Genomic DNA, 22259 nt, shown 5'->3' on the forward strand with positions numbered 1-22259 from the left:
ACTGCTGCGTTTATGCCCCTGTAGACATGCTTGATTCTCTTTCGGAGACATAGCATTCCATAGATTTTAAGATACTTACTAGTCAGGTACATTCTTAGGCGTTTAATATGCGGTGTTGAGTCCATTTCGTTGAGCAAGGAGTAGCTCTTGTCTATTCCATATTTGGCTTAAGGAACTTTATCTGTGCTCATTTCAATCTCTGGTTTTATGCAGCACCCCAACTCACCTTTCCCCTTAAGCAAGCATAAGTTGGTTTTCTAAATTTGAGACCCTGTTCTTTTTTGGAATGCAGTTCCTGTGTAGCCAAGTTTACATTCCGTGTATTAGTGATATCTTATGATGTTTCTTTTTCTGTGTGACTTATTTCAGTTAGAATCATCGTACCTGAATCCACTCATTATGCTGCTACGGGCCTGATGACATAGATTTCATTGCTGAGTGATACTGCATTGTACGTAAGTACCACAAGTTCTTTATCCATTTTTCACTTTCTGTGATATTGAACTTGTACGGTAAACGAGGTTCTTGTAAACGGAGGCGTCCCTAACTTTGGGGTGGCTGTGTCTTTTTGATTTTAATTTCCCTAAGCTATAGGACCATAAGTGGAAGTGCCCTAGGCTCTGTTGCTTTGTTTTTTAGATGATTCGGGAAACACCATACACTTCTCCCGAGTGGTTGTTGGCAATTTACATCCCGCCCATCAGCATAACAAGGCTCCCAGTTCTCCATGGCCTGTCCTGCCTTTCTGGATTTTACACTTTTTTCAGATGGCCCTTTTGACCGGGGGGAAGTGAGACTTCATTGTAGTGCAGATTTCCTTTGCAAGCTTGCTTGGTTGGCCAAAAAGGGCGTATGCGTTTTTTCCTGAATATATTCAGGAAAAAATGCATACGCCCTTTTTGGCCAAGTGCATCATTGTGGACGTTCTGCCTCTTTTCCTATGCTTTCAATGCAATTCCAGTCTACCTCCTGAAATCGGTTTCCTGCAATTCTGCCCTGCTTTCAAGTCCTCTTGGCAGCCTTACTTCAGTCTATTTTTGGACGATAGCTGTCATTTATAACTCTGCAGGTTTGTGAATTACAGTGCCCCTGAGCTCCTTTCTTCAACTTGCTTTCTTGTGACCTGGCCGCAACACCGCAGGATGGCTTCAGGCCCTAATCTGGTTCCGGCACGGCATGCTGAGCCTTTGGTTATTTCCTCTTCCTGGTGGGAAATGAGAGTTAAATTTGCCCGTCCAGACACCTCCAGCTAGTCTCTCATTGGTTCTCGCTATTCCTGTTCATCTTCCGCAGAAATTGCAAACTGGGCCAAACAGGAGGTTAAAGGCGCTGACTCTCCAAGTGGGGAGAGTGTTAGTAAAGCGTCTGCAATGTTGCACCCGAGTACCAGGGGAGGAAAACTGAGACATATTTGAACACGTCTCCCGTTCACATGGTTGATCATACTTGGGTTCCACATGCATGTTTTAGCTGAAGGAAGAATACCTTAAACCTGGAGAGTTAAGACCCGTGTAATGGGTACCATGCAATATGACTTCAAAGGGTCTTCATTTGCTCACCGAACCTCTCCAATCCTATCACTGCTGCGTTTATGCCCCTGTACACATGCTTGATTCTCTTTCGGAGACATAGCAATCCATAGGTTTTAAGTTACTTACTAGTCAGGTACATTCTTAGGCGTTTAATATGCGATGTTGAGTCCATTTCGTTGAGCAAGGAGTAGCTCTTGTCTATTCAATATTTGACTTAAGGAACTTTATCTGTGCTCATTTCAATCTCTGGTTTTATGCAGCACCCCAACTCACCTTTACCCTTAAGCAAGCATAAGTTGGTTTTCTAAATTTGAGACCCTGTTCTGTTCTGTAATTCAGTTCCTGTGTAGCCAAGTTTACATTCCGTGTATTAGTGATATCTTATGATGTTTCTTTTTCTGTGTGACTTACTTCAGTTAGAATCATCATACCTGAATCCACTCATTGTGCTGCTAAGGGCCTGATGACACAGATTTCATTGCTGAGTGATATTGCTTTGTAAGTAAATACCACAACTTCTTTATCCATTTTTCAATTTCTGCGATGTTGAACTTGTACTGTAAACGAGGTTCTTGTAAACAGAGCCGTTCCGAACTTTGGGGTGGCTGTGTCTTTTTGATTTTAATTTCCCTAAGCTATAGGACCATAAGTGGAAGTGCCCTAGGTTCTGTTGCTTTGTTTTTTAGATGTTTCAGGAAACACCATACACTTCTCCCGAGTGGTTGTTGGCAATTTACATCCCGCCCATCAGCATAACAAGGCTCCCAGTTCTCCATGGCCTGTCCTGCCTTTCTGGATTTTACACTTTTTTCAGATGGCCCTTTTGACCGGGGGGAAGTGAGACTTCATTGTAGTGCAGATTTCCTTTGCAAGCTTGCTTGGTTGGCCAAAAAGGGCGTATGCGTTTTTTCCTGAATATATTCAGGAAAAAACGCATACGCCCTTTTTGGCCAAGTGCATCATTGTGGACGTTCTGCCTCTTTTCCTATGCTTTCAATGCAATTCCAGTCTACCTCCTGAAATCGGTTTCCTGCAATTCTGCCCCGCTTTCAAGTCCTCTTGGCAGCCTTACTTCAGTCTATTTTTGGACGATAGCTGTCATTTATAACTCTGCAGGTTTGTGAATTACAGTGCCCCTGAGATCCTTTCTTCAACTCGCTTTCTTGTGACCTGGCCGCAACACCGCAGGATGGCTTCAGGCCCTAATCTGGTTCCGGTACGGCACGCTGAGCCTTTGGTTATTTCCTCTTCCTGTTGGGAAATGAGAGTTAAATTTGCCCGTCCAGACACCTCCAGCTAGCCTCTCATTGGTTCTCGCTATTCCTGTTCATCTTCCGCAGAAATTGCAAACTGTGCCAAACAGGAGGTTAAAGGCGCTGACTCTCCAAGTGGGGAGAGTGTTAGTAAAGCGTCTGGAATGTTGCACCCGAGTACCAGGGGAGGAAAACTGAGACATATTTGAACACGTCTCCCGATCACATGGTTGATCATACTCTGGGTTCCACATGCGTGTTTTAGCTGAAGGATGAATACCTAAAACCTGGGTAGTTGAAACCCGTGGAATGGGTACCATGCAATATGACTTCAAAGGGTCTTCATTTGCTCACCGAACCTCTCCAATCCTATCACTGCTGCGTTTATGCCCCTGTACACATGCTTGATTCTCTTTCGGAGACATAGCAATCCATAGGTTTTAAGATACTTACTAGTCAGGTACATTCTTAGCCGTTTAATATGCGGTGTTGAGTCCATTTCGTTGAGCAAACAGTAGCTCTTGTCTATTCCATATTTGGCTTAAGGAACTTTATCTGTGCTCATTTCAATCTCTGGTTTTATGCAGCACCCCAACTCACCATTACCCTTAAGCAAGCATAAGTTGGTTTTCTAAATTTGAGACCCTGTTCTGTTCTGTAATTCAGTTCCTGTGTAGCCAAGTTTACATTCCGTGTATTACTGATAACTTATGATGTTTCTTTTTCTGTGTGACTTATTTCAGTTAGAATCATCATACCTGAATCCACTCATTGTGATGCTAAGGGCCTGATGACATACATTTCATTGCTGAGTGATATTGCTTTGTAAGTAAATACCACAACTTCTTTATCCATTTTTCACTTTCTGCGATTTTGAACTTGTACTGTAAACGAGGTTCTTGTAAACAGAGGCGTCCCAAACTTTGGGGTGGCTGTGTCTTTTTGATTTTAATTTCCCTAAGCTATAGGACCATAAGTGGAAGTGCCCTAGGTTCTGTTGCTTTGTTTTTTAGATGTTTCAGGAAACACCATACACTTCTCCCGAGTGGTTGTTGGCAAATTACATCCCGCCCATCATCATAACAAGGATCCCCGTTCTCCATGGCCTGTCCTGCCTTTCTGGATTTTACACTTTTTTCAGATGGCCCTTTTGACCGGGGGGAAGTGAGACTTCATTGTAGTGCAGATTTCCTTTGCAAGCTTGCTTGGTTGGCCAAAAAGGGCGTATGCGTTTTTTCCTGAATATATTCAGGAAAAAACGCATACGCCCTTTTTGGCCAAGTGCATCATTGTGGACGTTCTGCCTCTTTTCCTATGCTTTCAATGCAATTCCAGTCTACCTCCTGAAATCGGTTTCCTGCAATTCTGCCCCTCTTTCAAGTCCTCTTGGCAGCCTTACTTCAGTCTATTTTTGGACGATAGCTGTCATTTATAACTCTGCAGGTTTGTGAATTACAGTGCCCCTGAGCTCCTTTCTTCAACTCGCTTTCTTGTGACCTGGCCGCAACACCGCAGGATGGCTTCAGGCCCTAATCTGGTTCCGGTACGGCACGCTGAGCCTTTGGTTATTTCCTCTTCCTGTTGGGAAATGAGAGTTAAATTTGCCCGTCCAGACACCTCCAGCTAGCCTCTCATTGGTTCTCGCTATTCCTGTTCATCTTCCGCAGAAATTGCAAACTGTGCCAAACAGGAGGTTAAAGGCGCTGACTCTCCAAGTGGGGAGAGTGTTAGTAAAGCGTCTGGAATGTTGCACCCGAGTACCAGGGAAGGAAAACTGAGACATATTTGAACACGTCTCCCGATCACATGGTTGATCATACTCTGGGTTCCACATGCATGTTTTAGCTGAAGGAAGAATACCTAAAACCTGGGTAGTTGAAACCCGTGGAATGGGTACCATGCAATATGACTTCAAAGGGTCTTCATTTGCTCACCGAACCTCTCCAATCCTATCACTGCTGCGTTTATGCCCCTGTAGACATGCTTGATTCTCTTTCGGAGACATAGCATTCCATAGATTTTAAGATACTTACTAGTCAGGTACATTCTTAGGCGTTTAATATGCGGTGTTGAGTCCATTTCGTTGAGCAAGGAGTAGCTCTTGTCTATTCCATATTTGGCTTAAGGAACTTTATCTGTGCTCATTTCAATCTCTGGTTTTATGCAGCACCCCAACTCACCTTTCCCCTTAAGCAAGCATAAGTTGGTTTTCTAAATTTGAGACCCTGTTCTTTTTTGGAATGCAGTTCCTGTGTAGCCAAGTTTACATTCCGTGTATTAGTGATATCTTATGATGTTTCTTTTTCTGTGTGACTTATTTCAGTTAGAATCATCGTACCTGAATCCACTCATTATGCTGCTACGGGCCTGATGACATAGATTTCATTGCTGAGTGATACTGCATTGTACGTAAGTACCACAAGTTCTTTATCCATTTTTCACTTTCTGTGATATTGAACTTGTACGGTAAACGAGGTTCTTGTAAACGGAGGCGTCCCTAACTTTGGGGTGGCTGTGTCTTTTTGATTTTAATTTCCCTAAGCTATAGGACCATAAGTGGAAGTGCCCTAGGTTCTGTTGCTTTGTTTTTTAGATGATTCGGGAAACACCATACACTTCTCCCGAGTGGTTGTTGGCAATTTACATCCCGCCCATCAGCATAACAAGGCTCCCAGTTCTCCATGGCCTGTCCTGCCTTTCTGGATTTTACACTTTTTTCAGATGGCCCTTTTGACCGGGGGGAAGTGAGACTTCATTGTAGTGCAGATTTCCTTTGCAAGCTTGCTTGGTTGGCCAAAAAGGGCGTATGCGTTTTTTCCTGAATATATTCAGGAAAAAACGCATACGCCCTTTTTGGCCAAGTGCATCATTGTGGACGTTCTGCCTCTTTTCCTATGCTTTCAATGCAATTCCAGTCTACCTCCTGAAATCAGTTTCCTGCAATTCTGCCCTGCTTTCAAGTCCTCTTGGCAGCCTTACTTCAGTCTATTTTTGGACGATAGCTGTCATTTATAACTCTGCAGGTTTGTGAATTACAGTGCCCCTGAGCTCCTTTCTTCAACTTGCTTTCTTGTGACCTGGCCGCAACACCGCAGGATGGCTTCAGGCCCTAATCTGGTTCCGGCACGGCATGCTGAGCCTTTGGTTATTTCCTCTTCCTGGTGGGAAATGAGAGTTAAATTTGCCCGTCCAGACACCTCCAGCTAGTCTCTCATTGGTTCTCGCTATTCCTGTTCATCTTCCGCAGAAATTGCAAACTGGGCCAAACAGGAGGTTAAAGGCGCTGACTCTCCAAGTGGGGAGAGTGTTAGTAAAGCGTCTGCAATGTTGCACCCGAGTACCAGGGGAGGAAAACTGAGACATATTTGAACACGTCTCCCGTTCACATGGTTGATCATACTTGGGTTCCACATGCATGTTTTAGCTGAAGGAAGAATACCTTAAACCTGGAGAGTTAAGACCCGTGTAATGGGTACCATGCAATATGACTTCAAAGGGTCTTCATTTGCTCACCGAACCTCTCCAATCCTATCACTGCTGCGTTTATGCCCCTGTACACATGCTTGATTCTCTTTCGGAGACATAGCAATCCATAGGTTTTAAGATACTTACTAGTCAGGTACATTCTTAGGCGTTTAATATGCGATGTTGAGTCCATTTCGTTGAGCAAGGAGTAGCTCTTGTCTATTCAATATTTGACTTAAGGAACTTTATCTGTGCTCATTTCAATCTCTGGTTTTATGCAGCACCCCAACTCACCTTTACCCTTAAGCAAGCATAAGTTGGTTTTCTAAATTTGAGACCCTGTTCTGTTCTGTAATTCAGTTCCTGTGTAGCCAAGTTTACATTCCGTGTATTAGTGATATCTTATGATGTTTCTTTTTCTGTGTGACTTACTTCAGTTAGAATCATCATACCTGAATCCACTCATTGTGCTGCTAAGGGCCTGATGACACAGATTTCATTGCTGAGTGATATTGCTTTGTAAGTAAATACCACAACTTCTTTATCCATTTTTCAATTTCTGCGATGTTGAACTTGTACTGTAAACGAGGTTCTTGTAAACAGAGCCGTTCCGAACTTTGGGGTGGCTGTGTCTTTTTGATTTTAATTTCCCTAAGCTATAGGACCATAAGTGGAAGTGCCCTAGGTTCTGTTGCTTTGTTTTTTAGATGTTTCAGGAAACACCATACACTTCTCCCGAGTGGTTGTTGGCAAATTACATCCCGCCCATCAGCATAACAAGGCTCCCCGTTCTCCATGGCCTGTCCTGCCTTTCTGGATTTTACACTTTTTTCAGATGGCCCTTTTGACCGGGGGGAAGTGAGACTTCATTGTAGTGCAGATTTCCTTTGCAAGCTTGCTTGGTTGGCCAAAAAGGGCGTATGCGTTTTTTCCTGAATATATTCAGGAAAAAACGCATACGCCCTTTTTGGCCAAGTGCATCATTGTGGACGTTCTGCCTCTTTTCCTATGCTTTCAATGCAATTCCAGTCTACCTCCTGAAATCGGTTTCCTGCAATTCTGCCCCGCTTTCAAGTCCTCTTGGCAGCCTTACTTCAGTCTATTTTTGGACGATAGCTGTCATTTATAACTCTGCAGGTTTGTGAATTACAGTGCCCCTGAGCTCCTTTCTTCAACTCGCTTTCTTGTGACCTGGCCGCAACACCGCAGGATGGCTTCAGGCCCTAATCTGGTTCCGGTACGGCACGCTGAGCCTTTGGTTATTTCCTCTTCCTGTTGGGAAATGAGAGTTAAATTTGCCCGTCCAGACACCTCCAGCTAGCCTCTCATTGGTTCTCGCTATTCCTGTTCATCTTCCGCAGAAATTGCAAACTGTGCCAAACAGGAGGTTAAAGGCGCTGACTCTCCAAGTGGGGAGAGTGTTAGTAAAGCGTCTGGAATGTTGCACCCGAGTACCAGGGAAGGAAAACTGAGACATATTTGAACACGTCTCCCGATCACATGGTTGATCATACTCTGGGTTCCACATGCATGTTTTAGCTGAAGGAAGAATACCTAAAACCTGGGTAGTTGAAACCCGTGGAATGGGTACCATGCAATATGACTTCAAAGGGTCTTCATTTGCTCACCGAACCTCTCCAATCCTATCACTGCTGCGTTTATGCCCCTGTAGACATGCTTGATTCTCTTTCGGAGACATAGCATTCCATAGATTTTAAGATACTTACTAGTCAGGTACATTCTTAGGCGTTTAATATGCGGTGTTGAGTCCATTTCGTTGAGCAAGGAGTAGCTCTTGTCTATTCCATATTTGGCTTAAGGAACTTTATCTGTGCTCATTTCAATCTCTGGTTTTATGCAGCACCCCAACTCACCTTTCCCCTTAAGCAAGCATAAGTTGGTTTTCTAAATTTGAGACCCTGTTCTTTTTTGGAATGCAGTTCCTGTGTAGCCAAGTTTACATTCCGTGTATTAGTGATATCTTATGATGTTTCTTTTTCTGTGTGACTTATTTCAGTTAGAATCATCGTACCTGAATCCACTCATTATGCTGCTACGGGCCTGATGACATAGATTTCATTGCTGAGTGATACTGCATTGTACGTAAGTACCACAAGTTCTTTATCCATTTTTCACTTTCTGTGATATTGAACTTGTACGGTAAACGAGGTTCTTGTAAACGGAGGCGTCCCTAACTTTGGGGTGGCTGTGTCTTTTTGATTTTAATTTCCCTAAGCTATAGGACCATAAGTGGAAGTGCCCTAGGCTCTGTTGCTTTGTTTTTTAGATGATTCGGGAAACACCATACACTTCTCCCGAGTGGTTGTTGGCAATTTACATCCCGCCCATCAGCATAACAAGGCTCCCAGTTCTCCATGGCCTGTCCTGCCTTTCTGGATTTTACACTTTTTTCAGATGGCCCTTTTGACCGGGGGGAAGTGAGACTTCATTGTAGTGCAGATTTCCTTTGCAAGCTTGCTTGGTTGGCCAAAAAGGGCGTATGCGTTTTTTCCTGAATATATTCAGGAAAAAACGCATACGCCCTTTTTGGCCAAGTGCATCATTGTGGACGTTCTGCCTCTTTTCCTATGCTTTCAATGCAATTCCAGTCTACCTCCTGAAATCGGTTTCCTGCAATTCTGCCCTGCTTTCAAGTCCTCTTGGCAGCCTTACTTCAGTCTATTTTTGGACGATAGCTGTCATTTATAACTCTGCAGGTTTGTGAATTACAGTGCCCCTGAGCTCCTTTCTTCAACTTGCTTTCTTGTGACCTGGCCGCAACACCGCAGGATGGCTTCAGGCCCTAATCTGGTTCCGGCACGGCATGCTGAGCCTTTGGTTATTTCCTCTTCCTGGTGGGAAATGAGAGTTAAATTTGCCCGTCCAGACACCTCCAGCTAGTCTCTCATTGGTTCTCGCTATTCCTGTTCATCTTCCGCAGAAATTGCAAACTGGGCCAAACAGGAGGTTAAAGGCGCTGACTCTCCAAGTGGGGAGAGTGTTAGTAAAGCGTCTGCAATGTTGCACCCGAGTACCAGGGGAGGAAAACTGAGACATATTTGAACACGTCTCCCGTTCACATGGTTGATCATACTTGGGTTCCACATGCATGTTTTAGCTGAAGGAAGAATACCTTAAACCTGGAGAGTTAAGACCCGTGTAATGGGTACCATGCAATATGACTTCAAAGGGTCTTCATTTGCTCACCGAACCTCTCCAATCCTATCACTGCTGCGTTTATGCCCCTGTACACATGCTTGATTCTCTTTCAGAGACATAGCAATCCATAGGTTTTAAGATACTTACTAGTCAGGTACATTCTTAGGCGTTTAATATGCGGTGTTGAGTCCATTTCGTTGAGCAAGGAGTAGCTCTTGTCTATTCCATATTTGGCTTAAGGAACTTTATCTGTGCTCATTTCAATCTCTGGTTTTATGCAGCACCCCAACTCACCTTTACCCTTAAGCAAGCATAAGTTGGTTTTCTAAATTTGAGACCCTGTTCTGTTCTGTAATTCAGTTCCTGTGTAGCCAAGTTTACATTCCGTGTATTACTGTTATCTTATGATGTTTCTTTTTCTGTGTGACTTATTTCAGTTAGAATCATCATACCTGAATCCACTCATTGTGCTGCTAAGGGCCTGATGACACAGATTTCATTGCTGAGTGATATTGCTTTGTAAGTAAATACCACAACTTCTTTATCCATTTTTCACTTTCTGCGATGTTGAACTTGTACTGTAAATGAGGTTCTTGTAAACAGAGCCGTTCCAAACTTTGGGGTGGCTGTGTCTTTTTGATTTTAATTTCCCTAAGCTATAGGACCATAAGTGGAAGTGCCCTAGGTTCTGTTGCTTTGTTTTTTAGATGTTTCAGGAAACACCATACACTTCTCCCGAGTGGTTGTTGGCAATTTACATCCCGCCCATCAGCATAACAAGGCTCCCAGTTCTCCATGGCCTGTCCTGCCTTTCTGGATTTTACACTTTTTTCAGATGGCCCTTTTGACCGGGGGGAAGTGAGACTTCATTGTAGTGCAGATTTCCTTTGCAAGCTTGCTTGGTTGGCCAAAAAGGGCGTATGCGTTTTTTCCTGAATATATTCAGGAAAAAACGCATACGCACTTTTTGGCCAAGTGCATCATTGTGGACGTTCTGCCTCTTTTCCTATGCTTTCAATGCAATTCCAGTCTACCTCCTGAAATCGGATTCCTGCAATTCTGCCCCGCTTTCAAGTCCTCTTGGCAGCCTTACTTCAGTCTATTTTTGGACGATAGCTGTCATTTATAACTCTGCAGGTTTGTGAATTACAGTGCCCCTGAGCTCCTTTCTTCAACTCGCTTTCTTTTGAGCTGGCCGCAACACCGCAAGATGGTTTCAGGCCCTAATCTGGTTCCGGTATGGCACGCTGAGCCTTTGGTTATTTCCTATTCCTGTTGGGAAATGAGAGTTAAATTTGCCCGTCCAGACACCTCCAGCTAGCCTCTCATTGGTTCTCGCTATTCCTGTTCATCTTCCGCAGAAATTGCAAACTGTGCCAAACAGGAGGTTAAAGGCGCTGACTCTCCAAGTGGGGAGAGTGTTAGTAAAGCGTCTGGAATGTTGCACCCGAGTACCAGGGGAGGAAAACTGAGACATATTTGAACACGTCTCCTGATCACATGGTTGATCATACTCTGGGTTCCACATGCATGTTTTAGCTGAAGGATGAATACCTAAAACCTGGGTAGTTGAAACCCGTGGAATGGGTACCATGCAATATGACTTCAAAGGGTCTTCATTTGCTCACCGAACCTCTCCAATCCTATCACTGCTGCGTTTATGCCCCTGTACACATGCTTGATTCTCTTTCGGAGACATAGCAATCCATAGGTTTTAAGATACTTACTAGTCAGGTACATTCTTAGCCGTTTAATATGCGGTGTTGAGTCCATTTCGTTGAGCAAACAGTAGCTCTTGTCTATTCCATATTTGGCTTAAGGAACTTTATCTGTGCTCATTTCAATCTCTGGTTTTATGCAGCACCCCAACTCACCATTACCCTTAAGCAAGCATAAGTTGGTTTTCTAAATTTGAGACCCTGTTCTATTCTGTAATTCAGTTCCTGTGTAGCCAAGTTTACATTCCGTGTATTACTGATAACTTATGATGTTTCTTTTTCTGTGTGACTTATTTCAGTTAGAATCATCATACCTGAATCCACTCATTGTGATGCTAAGGGCCTGATGACATAGATTTCATTGCTGAGTGATATTGCTTTGTAAGTAACTACCACAACTTCTTTATCCATTTTTCACTTTCTGCGATTTTGAACTTGTACTGTAAACGAGGTTCTTGTAAACAGAGGCGTCCCAAACTTTGGGGTGGCTGTGTCTTTTTGATTTTAATTTCCCTAAGCTATAGGACCATAAGTGGAAGTGCCCTAGGCTCTGTTGCTTTGTTTTTTAGATGTTTCAGGAAACACCATACACTTCTCCCAAGTGTCTGTTGGCAATTTACATCCCGCCCATCAGCATAACAAGGCTCCCGGTTCTCAATGGCCTGTTGCCTTTCTGGATTTTACACTTTTTTCAGATGGCCCTTTTGACCGGGGGGAAGTGAGACTTCATTGTAGTGCAGATTTCCTTTGCAAGCTTGCTTGGTTGGCCATAAAGGGCGTATGAGTTTTTTCCTGATTATATTCAGGAAAAAACGCATACGCCCTTTTTGGCCAAGTGCATCATTGTGGACGTTCTGCCTCTTTTCCTATGCTTTCAATGCAATTCCAGTCTACCTCCTGAAATCGGTTTACTGCAATTCTGCCCCGCTTTCAAGTCCTCTTGGCAGCCTTACTTCAGTCTATTTTTGGACGATAGCTGTCATTTATAACTCTGCAGGTTTGTGAATTACAGTGCCCCTGAGCTCCTTTCTTCAACTCGCTTTCTTGTGACCTGGCCGCAACACCGCAGGATGGCTTCAGGCCCTAATCTGGTTCCGGCCCGGCATGCTGAGCCTTTGGTTAATTCCTCTTCCTGGTGGGAAATGAAAGTTAAATTTGCACGTCCAGACACCTCCAGCTAGCCTCTCATTGGTTCTCGCTATTCCTGTTCATCTTCCGCAGAAATTGCAAACTGGGCCAAACAGGAGGTTAAAGGGACTGACTCTCCAAGTGGGGAGAGTGTTAGTAAAGCGTCTGGAATGTTGCACCCGAGTACCAGGGGAGGAAAACTGAGACATATTTGAACACGTCTCCCGATCACATGGTTGATCATACTCTGGGTTCCACATGCATGTTTTAGCTGAAGGAAGAATACCTAAAACCTGGGTAGTTGAAACCCGTGGAATGGGTACCATGCAGTGTGACTTCAAAGGGTCTTCATTTGCTCACCGAACCTCTCCAATCCTATCACTGCTGCGTTTATGCCCCTGTAGACATGCTTGATTCTCTTTCGGAGACATAGCAATCCATAGATTTTAAGATACTTACTAGTCAGGTACATTCTTAGGCGTTTAATATGCGGTGTTGAGTCCATTTCGTTGAGCAAGGAGTAGCTCTTGTCTATTCCATATTTGGCTTAAGGAACTTTATCTGCGCTCATTTCAATCACTAGTTTTATGCAGCACCCCAACTCACCTTTCCCCTTAAGCAAGCATAAGTTGGTTTTCTAAATTTGAGAACCTGTTCTGTTTTGGAATGCAGTTCCTGTGTAGCCAAGTTTACATTCCGTGTATTAGTGATATCTTATGATGTTTCTTTTTCTGTGTGACTTATTTCAGTTAGAATCATCGTACCTGAATCCACTCATTATGCTGCTACGGGCCTGATGACATAGATTTCATTGCTGAGTGATACTGCATTGTACGTAAGTACCACAAGTTCTTTATCCATTTTTCACTTTCTGTGATATTGAACTTGTACGGTAAACGAGGTTCTTGTAAACGGAGGCGTCCCTAACTTTGGGGTGGCTGTGTCTTTTTGATTTTAATTTCCCTAAGCTATGGAACATAAGTGGAAGTGCCCTAGGCTCTGTTGCTTTGTTTTTTAGATGATTCAGGAAACACCATACACTTCTCCCGAGTGGTTGTTGGCAATTTACATCCCGCCCATCAGCATAACAAGGCTCCCAGTTCTCCATGGCCTGTCCTGCCTTTCTGGATTTTACACTTTTTTCAGATGGCCCTTTTGACCGGGGAGAAGTGAGACTTCATTGTAGTGCAGATTTCCTTTGCAAGCTTGCTTGGTTGGCCAAAAAGGGCGTATGCGTTTTTTCCTGAATATATTCAGGAAAAAACGCATACGCCCTTTTTGGCCAAGTGCATCATTGTGGACGTTCTGCCTCTTTTCCTATGCTTTCAATGCAATTCCAGTCTACCTCCTGAAATCGGTTTCCTGCAATTCTGCCCCGCTTTCAAGTCCTCTTGGCAGCCTTACTTCAGTCTATTTTTGGACGATAGCTGTCATTTATAACTCTGCAGGTTTGTGAATTACAGTGCCCCTGAGCTCCTTTCTTCAACTCGGTTTCTTTTGAGCTGGCCGCAACACCGCAGGATGGCTTCAGGCCCTAATCTGGTTCCGGTACGGCACGCTGAGCCTTTGGTTATTTCCTCTTCCTGTTGGGAAATGAGAGTTAAATTTGCCCGTCCAGACACCTCCAGCTAGCCTCTCATTGGTTCTCACTATTCCTGTTCATCTTCCGCAGAAATTGCAAACTGTGCCAAACAGGAAGTTAAAGGCGCTGACTCTCCAAGTGGGGAGAGTGTTAGTAAAGCGTCTGGAATGTTGCACCCGAGTACCAGGGAAGGAAAACTGAGACATATTTGAACACGTCTCCCGATCACATGGTTGATCATACTCTGGGTTCCACATGCATGTTTTAGCTGAAGGAAGAATACCTAAAACCTGGGTAGTTGAAACCCGTGGAATGGGTACCATGCAATATGACTTCAAAGGGTCTTCATTTGCTCACCGAACCTCTCCAATCCTATCACTGCTGCATTTATGCCCCTGTACACATGCTTGATTCTCTTTCGGAGACATAGCAATCCATAGGTTTTAAGATACTTACTAGTCAGGTACATTCTTAGGTGTTTAATATGCGGTGTTGAGTCCATTTCGTTGAGCAAGGAGTAGCTCTTGTCTATTCCATATTTGGCTTAAGGAACTTTATCTGCGCTCATTTCAATCTCTGGTTTTATGCAGCACCCCAACTCACCTTTCCCCTTAAGCAAGCATAAGTTGGTTTTCTAAATTTGAGACCCTGTTCTGTTTTGGAATGCAGTTCCTGTGTAGCCAAGTTTACATTCTGTGTATTAGTGATATCTTATGATGTTTCTTTTTCTGTGTGACTTATTTCAGTTAGAATCATCGTACCTGAATCCACTCATTATGCTGCTACGGGCCTGATGACATAGATTTCATTGCTGAGTGATACTGCATTGTACGTAAGTACCACAAGTTCTTTATCCATTTTTCACTTTCTGTGATATTGAACTTGTACGGTAAACGAGGTTCTTGTAAACGGAGGCATCGCTAACTTTGGGGTGGCTGTGTCATTTTGATTTTAATTTCCCTAAGCTATAGGACCATAAGTGGAAGTGCCCTAGGCTCTGTTGCTTTGTTTTTTAGATGTTTCAGGAAACACCATACACTTCTCCCGAGTGGTTGTTGGCAATTTACATCCCGCCCATCAGCATAACAAGGCTCCCAGTTCTCCATGGCCTGTCCTGCCTTTCTGGATTTTACACTTTTTTCAGATGGCCCTTTTGACCGGGGGGAAGTGAGACTTCATTGTAGTGCAGATTTCCTTTGCAAGCTTGCTTGGTTGGCCAAAAAGGGCGTATGCGTTTTTTCCTGAATATATTCAGGAAAAAACGCATACGCCCTTTTTGGCCAAGTGCATCATTGTGGACGTTCTGCCTCTTTTCCTATGCTTTCAATGCAATTCCTGTCTACCTCCTGAAATCGGTTTCCTGCAATTCTGCCCCGCTTTCAAGTCCTCTTGGCAGCCTTACTTCAGTCTATTTTTGGACGATAGCTGTCATTTATAACTCTGCAGGTTTGTGAATTACAGTGCCCCTGAGCTCCTTTCTTCAACTTGCTTTCTTGTGACCTGGCCGCAACACCGCAGGATGGCTTCAGGCCCTAATCTGGTTCCGGCACGGCATGCTGAGCCTTTGGTTATTTCCTCTTCCTGGTGGGAAATGAGAGTTAAATTTGCCCGTCCAGACACCTCCAGCTAGTCTCTCATTGGTTCTCGCTATTCCTGTTCATCTTCCGCAGAAATTGCAAACTGGGCCAAACAGGAGGTTAAAGGCGCTGACTCTCCAAGTGGGGAGAGTGTTAGTAAAGCGTCTGGAATGTTGCACCCGAGTACCAGGGGAGGAAAACTGAGACATATTTGAACACGTCTCCCGTTCACATGGTTGATCATACTTGGGTTCCACATGCATGTTTTAGCTGAAGGAAGAATACCTTAAACCTGGAGAGTTAAGACCCGTGTAATGGGTACCATGCAATATGACTTCAAAGGGTCTTCATTTGCTCACCGAACCTCTCCAATCCTATCACTGCTGCGTTTATGCCCCTGTAGACATGCTTGATTCTCTTTCGGAGACATAGCAATCCATAGGTTTTAAGATACTTACTAGTCAGGTACATTCTTAGGCGTTTAATATGCGATGTTGAGTCCATTTCGTTGAGCAAGGAGTAGCTCTTGTCTATTCCATATTTGACTTAAGGAACTTTATCTGTGCTCATTTCAATCTCTGGTTTTATGCAGCACCCCAACTCACCTTTTCCCTTAAGCAAGCATAAGTTGGTTTTCTAAATTTGAGACCCTGTTCTGTTCTGTAATTCAGTTCCTGTGTAGCCAAGTTTACATTCCGTGTATTACTGATATCTTATGATATTTCTTTTTCTGTGTGACTTACTTCAGTTAGAATCATCATACCTGAATCCACTCATTTTGCTACTAAGGGCCTGATGACACAGATTTCATTGCTGAGTGATATTGCTTTGTAAGTAAATACCACAACTTCTTTATCCATTTTTCACTTTCTGCGATGTTGAACTTGTACTGTAAACGAGGTTCTTGTAAACAGAGCCGTTCCAAACTTTGGGGTGGCTGTGTCTTTTTGATTTTAATTTCCCTAAGCTATAGGACCATAAGTGGAAGTGCCCTAGGCTCTGTTGCTTTGTTTTTTAGATGTTTCAGGAAACACCATACACTTCTCCCGAGTGTCTGTTGGCAATTTACATCCCGCCCATCAGCATAACAAGGCTCCCAGTTCTCCATGGCCTGTCCTGCCTTTCTGGATTTTACACTTTTTTCAGATGGCCCTTTTGACCGGGGGGAAGTGAGACTTCATTGTAGTGCAGATTTCCTCTGCAAGCTTGCTTGGTTGGCCAAAAAGGGCGTATGCGTTTTTTCCTGAATATATTGAGGAAAAAACGCATACGCCCTTTTTGGCCAAGTGCATCATTGTGGACGTTCTGCCTCTTTTCCTATGCTTTCAATGCAATTCCAGTCTACCTCCTGAAATCGGTTTCCTGCAATTCTGCCCCGCTTTCAAGTCCTCTTGGCAGCCTTACTTCAGTCTATTTTTGGACGATAGCTGTCATTTATAACTCTGCAGGTTTGTGAATTACAGTGCCCCTGAGCTCCTTTCTTCAACTTGCTTTCTTGTGACCTGGCCGCAACACCGCAGGATGGCTTCAGGCCCTAATCTGGTTCTGGCACGGCATGCTGAGCCTTTGGTTATTTTCTCTTCCTGGTGGGAAATGAGAGTTAAATTTGCCCGTCCAGATACCTCCAGCTAGTTTCTCATTGGTTCTCACTATTCCTGTTCATCTTCCGCAGAAATTGCAAACTGGGCCAAACAGGAGGTTAAAGGCGCTGACTCTCTAAGTGGGGAGAGTGTTAGTAAAGCGTCTGGAATGTTGCACCCGAGTACCAGGGGAGGAAAACTGAGACATATTTGAACACGTCTCCCGATCACATGGTTGATCATACTCTGGGTTCCACATGCAGGTTTTAGCTGAAGGAAGAATACCTTAAACCTGGAGAGTTAAGACCCGTGTAATGGGTACCATGCAATATGACTTCAAAGGGTCTTCATTTGCTCACCGAACCTCTCCAATCCTATCACTGCTGCGTTTATGCCCCTGTACACATGCTTGATTCTCTTTCAGAGACATAGCAATCCATAGGTTTTAAGATACTTACTAGTCAGGTACATTCTTAGGCGTTTAATATGCGGTGTTGAGTCCATTTCGTTGAGCAAGGAGTAGCTCTTGTCTATTCCATATTTGGCTTAAGGAACTTTATCTGTGCTCATTTCAATCTCTGGTTTTATGCAGCACCCCAACTCACCTTTCCCCTTAAGCAAGCATAAGTTGGTTTTCTTAATTTGAGACCCTGTTCTGTTCTGTAATTCAGTTCCTGTGTAGCCAAGTTTACATTCCGTGTATTACTGATATCTTATGATGTTTCTTTTTCTGTGTGACTTATTTCAGTTAGAATCATCATACCTGAATCCACTCATTGTGCTGCTAAGGGCCTGATGACACAGATTTCATTGCTGAGTGATATTGCTTTGTAAGTAAATACCACAACTTCTTTATCCATTTTTCACTTTCTGCGATGTTGAACTTGTACTGTAAACGAGGTTCTTGTAAACAGAGGCGTCCCAAACTTTGGGGTGGCTGTGTCTTTTTGATTTTAATTTCCCTAAGCTATAGGACCATAAGTGGCAGTGCCCTAGGCTCTGTTGCTTTGTTTTTTAGATGTTTCAGGAAACACCATACACTTCTCCCGAGTGGTTGTTGGCAATTTACATCCCGCCCATCAGCATAACAAGGCTCCCAGTTCTCCATGGCCTGTCCTGCCTTTCTGGATTTTACACTTTTTTCAGATGGCCCTTTTGACCGGGGGGATGTGAGGCTTCATTGTAGTGCAGATTTCCTTTGCAAGCTTGCTTGGTTGGCCAAAAAGGGCGTATGCGTTTTTTCCTGAATATATTCAGGAAAAAACGCATACGCCCTTTTTGGCCAAGTGCATCATTGTGGACGTTCTGCCTCTTTTCCTATGCTTTCAATGCAATTCCAGTCTACCTTCTGAAATCGGTTTCCTGCAATTCTGCCCCGCTTTCAAGTCCTCTTGGCAGCCTTACTTCAGTCTATTTTTGGACGATAGCTGTCATTTATAACTCTGCAGGTTTGTGAATTACAGTGCCCCTGAGCTCCTTTCTTCAACTCGCTTTCTTGTGACCTGGCCGCAACACCGCAGGATGGCTTCAGGCCCTAATCTGGTTCCGGCACGGCACGCTGAGCCTTTGGTTATTTCCTCTTCCTGGTGGGAAATGAGAGTTAAATTTGCCCGTCCAGATACCTCCAGCTAGTTTCTCATTGGTTCTCACTATTCCTGTTCATCTTCCGCAGAAATTGCAAACTGGGCCAAACAGGAGGTTAAAGGCGCTGACTCTCCAAGTGGGGAGAGTGTTAGTAAAGCGTCTGGAATGTTGCACCCGAGTACCAGGGGAGGAAAACTGAGACATATTTGAACACGTCTCCCGTTCACATGGTTGATCATACTCTGGGTTCCACATGCATGTTTTAGCTGAAGGAAGAATACCTTAAACCTGGAGAGTTGAGACCCGTGGAATGGGTACCATGCAATATGACTTCAAAGGGTCTTCATTTGCTCACCGAACCTCTCCAATCCTATCACTGCTGCGTTCATGCCCCTGTACACACGCTTGATTCTCTTTTGGAGACATAGCAATCCATAGGTTTTAAGATACTTACTAGTCAGGTACATCCTTAGGCGTTTAATATGGGGTGTTGAGTCCATTTCGTTGAGCAAGGAGTAGCTCTTGTCTATTCCATATTTGGCTTAAGGAACTTTATCTGTGCTCATTTCAATCTCTGGTTTTATGCAGCACCCCAACTCACCTTTCCCCTTAAGCAAGCATAAGTTGGTTTTCTAAATTTGAGACCCTGTTCTGTTTTGGAATGCAGTTCCTGTGTAGCCAAGTTTACATTCCGTGTATTACTGATATCTTATGATGTTTCTTTTTCTGTGTGACTTATTTCAGTTAGAATCATCATACCTGAATCCACTCATTGTGCTGCTAAGGGCCTGATGACACAGATTTCATTGCTGAGTGATATTGCTTTGTAAGTAAATACCACAACTTCTTTATCCATTTTTCACTTTCTGCGATGTTGAACTTGTACTGTAAACGAGGTTCTTGTAAACAGAGGCGTCCCAAACTTTGGGGTGGCTGTGTCTTTTTGATTTTAATTTCCCTAAGCTATAGGACCATAAGTGGCAGTGCCCTAGGCTCTGTTGCTTTGTTTTTTAGATGTTTCAGGAAACACCATACACTTCTCCCCAGTGTCTGTTGGCAATTTACATCCCGCCCATCAGCATAACAAGGCTCCCAGTTCTCCATGGCCTGTCCTGCCTTTCTGGATTTTACACTTTTTTCAGATGGCCCTTTTGACCGGGGGGAAGTGAGACTTCATTGTAGTGCAGATTTCCTTTGCAAGCTTGCTTGGTTGGCCAAAAAGGGCGTATGCGTTTTTTCCTGAATATATTCAGGAAAAAACGCATACGCCCTTTTTGGCCAAGTGCATCATTGTGGACGTTCTGCCTCTTTTCCTATGCTTTCAATGCAATTCCAGTCTACCTCCTGAAATCGGTTTCCTGCAATTCTGCCCCACTTTCAAGTCCTCTTGGCAGCCTTACTTCAGTCTATTTTTGGACGATAGCTGTCATTTATAACTCTGCAGGTTTGTGAATTACAGTGCCCCTGAGCTCCTTTCTTCAACTCGCTTTCTTGTGACCTGGCCGCAACACCGCAGGATGGCTTCAGGCCCTAATCTGGTTCCGGCACGGCACGCTGAGCCTTTGGTTAATTCCTCTTCCTGGTGGGAAATGAGAGTTAAATTTGCCCGTCCAGACACCTCCAGCTAGCCTCTCATTGGTTTTCGCTATTCCTGTTCATCTTCCGCAGAAATTGCAAACTGGGCCAAACAGGAGGTTAAAGGGACTGACTCTCCAAGACTGGAGAGTGTTAGTAAAGCATCTGGAATGTTGCACCCGAATACCAGGGGAGGGAAACTGAGACATATTTGAACACGTCTCCCGTTCACATGGTTGATCATACTCTGGGTTACACATGCATGTTTTAGCTGAAGGAAGAATACCTTAAACCTGGAGAGTTGAGACCCGTGGAATGGGTACCATGCAATATGACTTCAAAGGGTCTTCATTTGCTCACCGAACCTCTCCAATCCTATCACTGCTGCGTTTATGCCCCTGTACACACGCTTGATTCTCTTTTGGAGACATAGCAATCCATAGGTTTTAAGATACTTACTAGTCAGGTACATCCTTAGGCGTTTAATATGGGGTGTTGAGTCCATTTCGTTGAGCAAGGAGTAGCTCTTGTCTATTCCATATTTGGCTTAAGGAAATTTATCTGTGCTCATTTCAATCTCTGGTTTTATGCAGCACCCCAACTCACCTTTCCCCTTAAGCAAGCATAAGTTGGTTTTCTAAATTTGAGACCCTGTTCTGTTTTGGAATGCAGTTCCTGTGTAGCCAAGTTTACATTCCGTGTATTAGTGATATCTTATGATGTTTCTTTTTCTGTGTGACTTATTTCAGTTAGAATCATCGTACCTGAATCCACTCATTATGCTGCTACGGGCCTGATGACATAGATTTCATTGCTGAGTGATACTGCATTGTACGTAAGTCCCACAAGTTCTTTATCCATTTTTCACTTTCTGTGATATTGAACTTGTACGGTAAACGAGGTTCTTGTAAACGGACGCGTCCGAAACTTTGGGGTGGCTGTGTCTTTTTGATTTTAATTTCCCTAAGCTATCGGACCATAAGTGGAAGTGCCCTAGGCTCTGTTGCTTTGTTTTTTAGATGTTTCAGGAAACACCATACACTTCTCCTGAGTGTCTGTTGGCAATTTACATCCCGCCCATCAGCATAACAAGGCTCCCAGTTCTCCATGGCCTGTCCTGCCTTTCTGGATTTTACACTTTTTTCAGATGGCCCTTTTGACCGGGGGGAAGTGAGACTTCATTGTAGTGCAGATTTCCTCTGCAAGCTTGCTTGGTTGGCCAAAAAGGGCGTATGCGTTTTTTCCTGAATATATTCAGGAAAAAACGCATACGCCCTTTTTGGCCAAGTGCATCATTGTGGACATTCTGCCTCTTTTCCTATGCTTTCAATGCAATTCCAGTCTACCTCCTGAAATCGGTTTCCTGCAATTCTGCCCCGCTTTCAAGTCCTCTTGGCAGCCTTACTTCAGTCTATTTTTGGACGATAGCTGTCATTTATAACTCTGCAGGTTTGTGAATTACAGTGCCCCTGAACTCCTTTCTTCAACTCGCTTTCTTGTGACCTGGCCGCAACACCGCAGGATGGCTTCAGGCCCTAATCTGGTTCTGGCACGGCACACTGAGCCTTTGGTTAATTCCTCTTCCTGGTGGGAAATGAGAGTTAAATTTGCCCATCCAGACACCTCCAGCTAGTCTCTCATTGGATCTCGCTATTCCTGTTCATCTTCCGCAGAAATTGCAAACTGGGCCAAACAGGAGGTTAAAGGCGCTGACTCTCCAAGTGGGGAGAGTGTTAGTAAAGCGTCTGGAATGTTGCACCCGAGTACCAGGGTACGAAAACTGAGACATATTTGAACACGTCTCCCGATCACATGGTTGATCATACTCTAGGTTCCACATGCATGTTTTAGCTGAAGGAAGAATAACTTAAACCTGGAGAGTTAAGACCCGTGTAATGGGTACCATGCAATATGACTTCAAAGGGTCTTCATTTGCTCACCGAACCTCTCCAATCCTATCACTGCTGCGTTTATGCCCCTGTACACATGCTTGATTCTCTTTCGGAGACATAGCAATCCATAGGTTTTAAGATATTTACTAGTCAGGTACATTCTTAGGCGTTTAATATGCGGTGTTGAGTCCATTTCGTTGAGCAAGGAGTAGCT

General features: G+C 43.9%; 1 long non-coding RNA gene across 15 annotated transcripts in view; it reads left to right on the forward strand.

Moving 5' to 3' along the window:
* LOC307181455 overlaps positions 1-22259 on the forward strand; it is a 947438-nt gene that overhangs the window by 71814 nt on the left and 853365 nt on the right. For all 15 annotated transcript variants that reach the window (XR_013826785.1, XR_013826786.1, XR_013826787.1 and 12 more), the window contains exon 2: positions 11427-11508. This is a non-coding gene — a long non-coding RNA (uncharacterized lncRNA). The remainder of the gene's footprint in view (positions 1-11426; positions 11509-22259) is intronic.

This window comes from Stenella coeruleoalba (genome assembly GCF_951394435.1).
Source record: "Stenella coeruleoalba genome assembly, contig: scaffold_111, whole genome shotgun sequence".
NCBI lineage: Eukaryota > Metazoa > Chordata > Mammalia > Artiodactyla > Delphinidae > Stenella > Stenella coeruleoalba.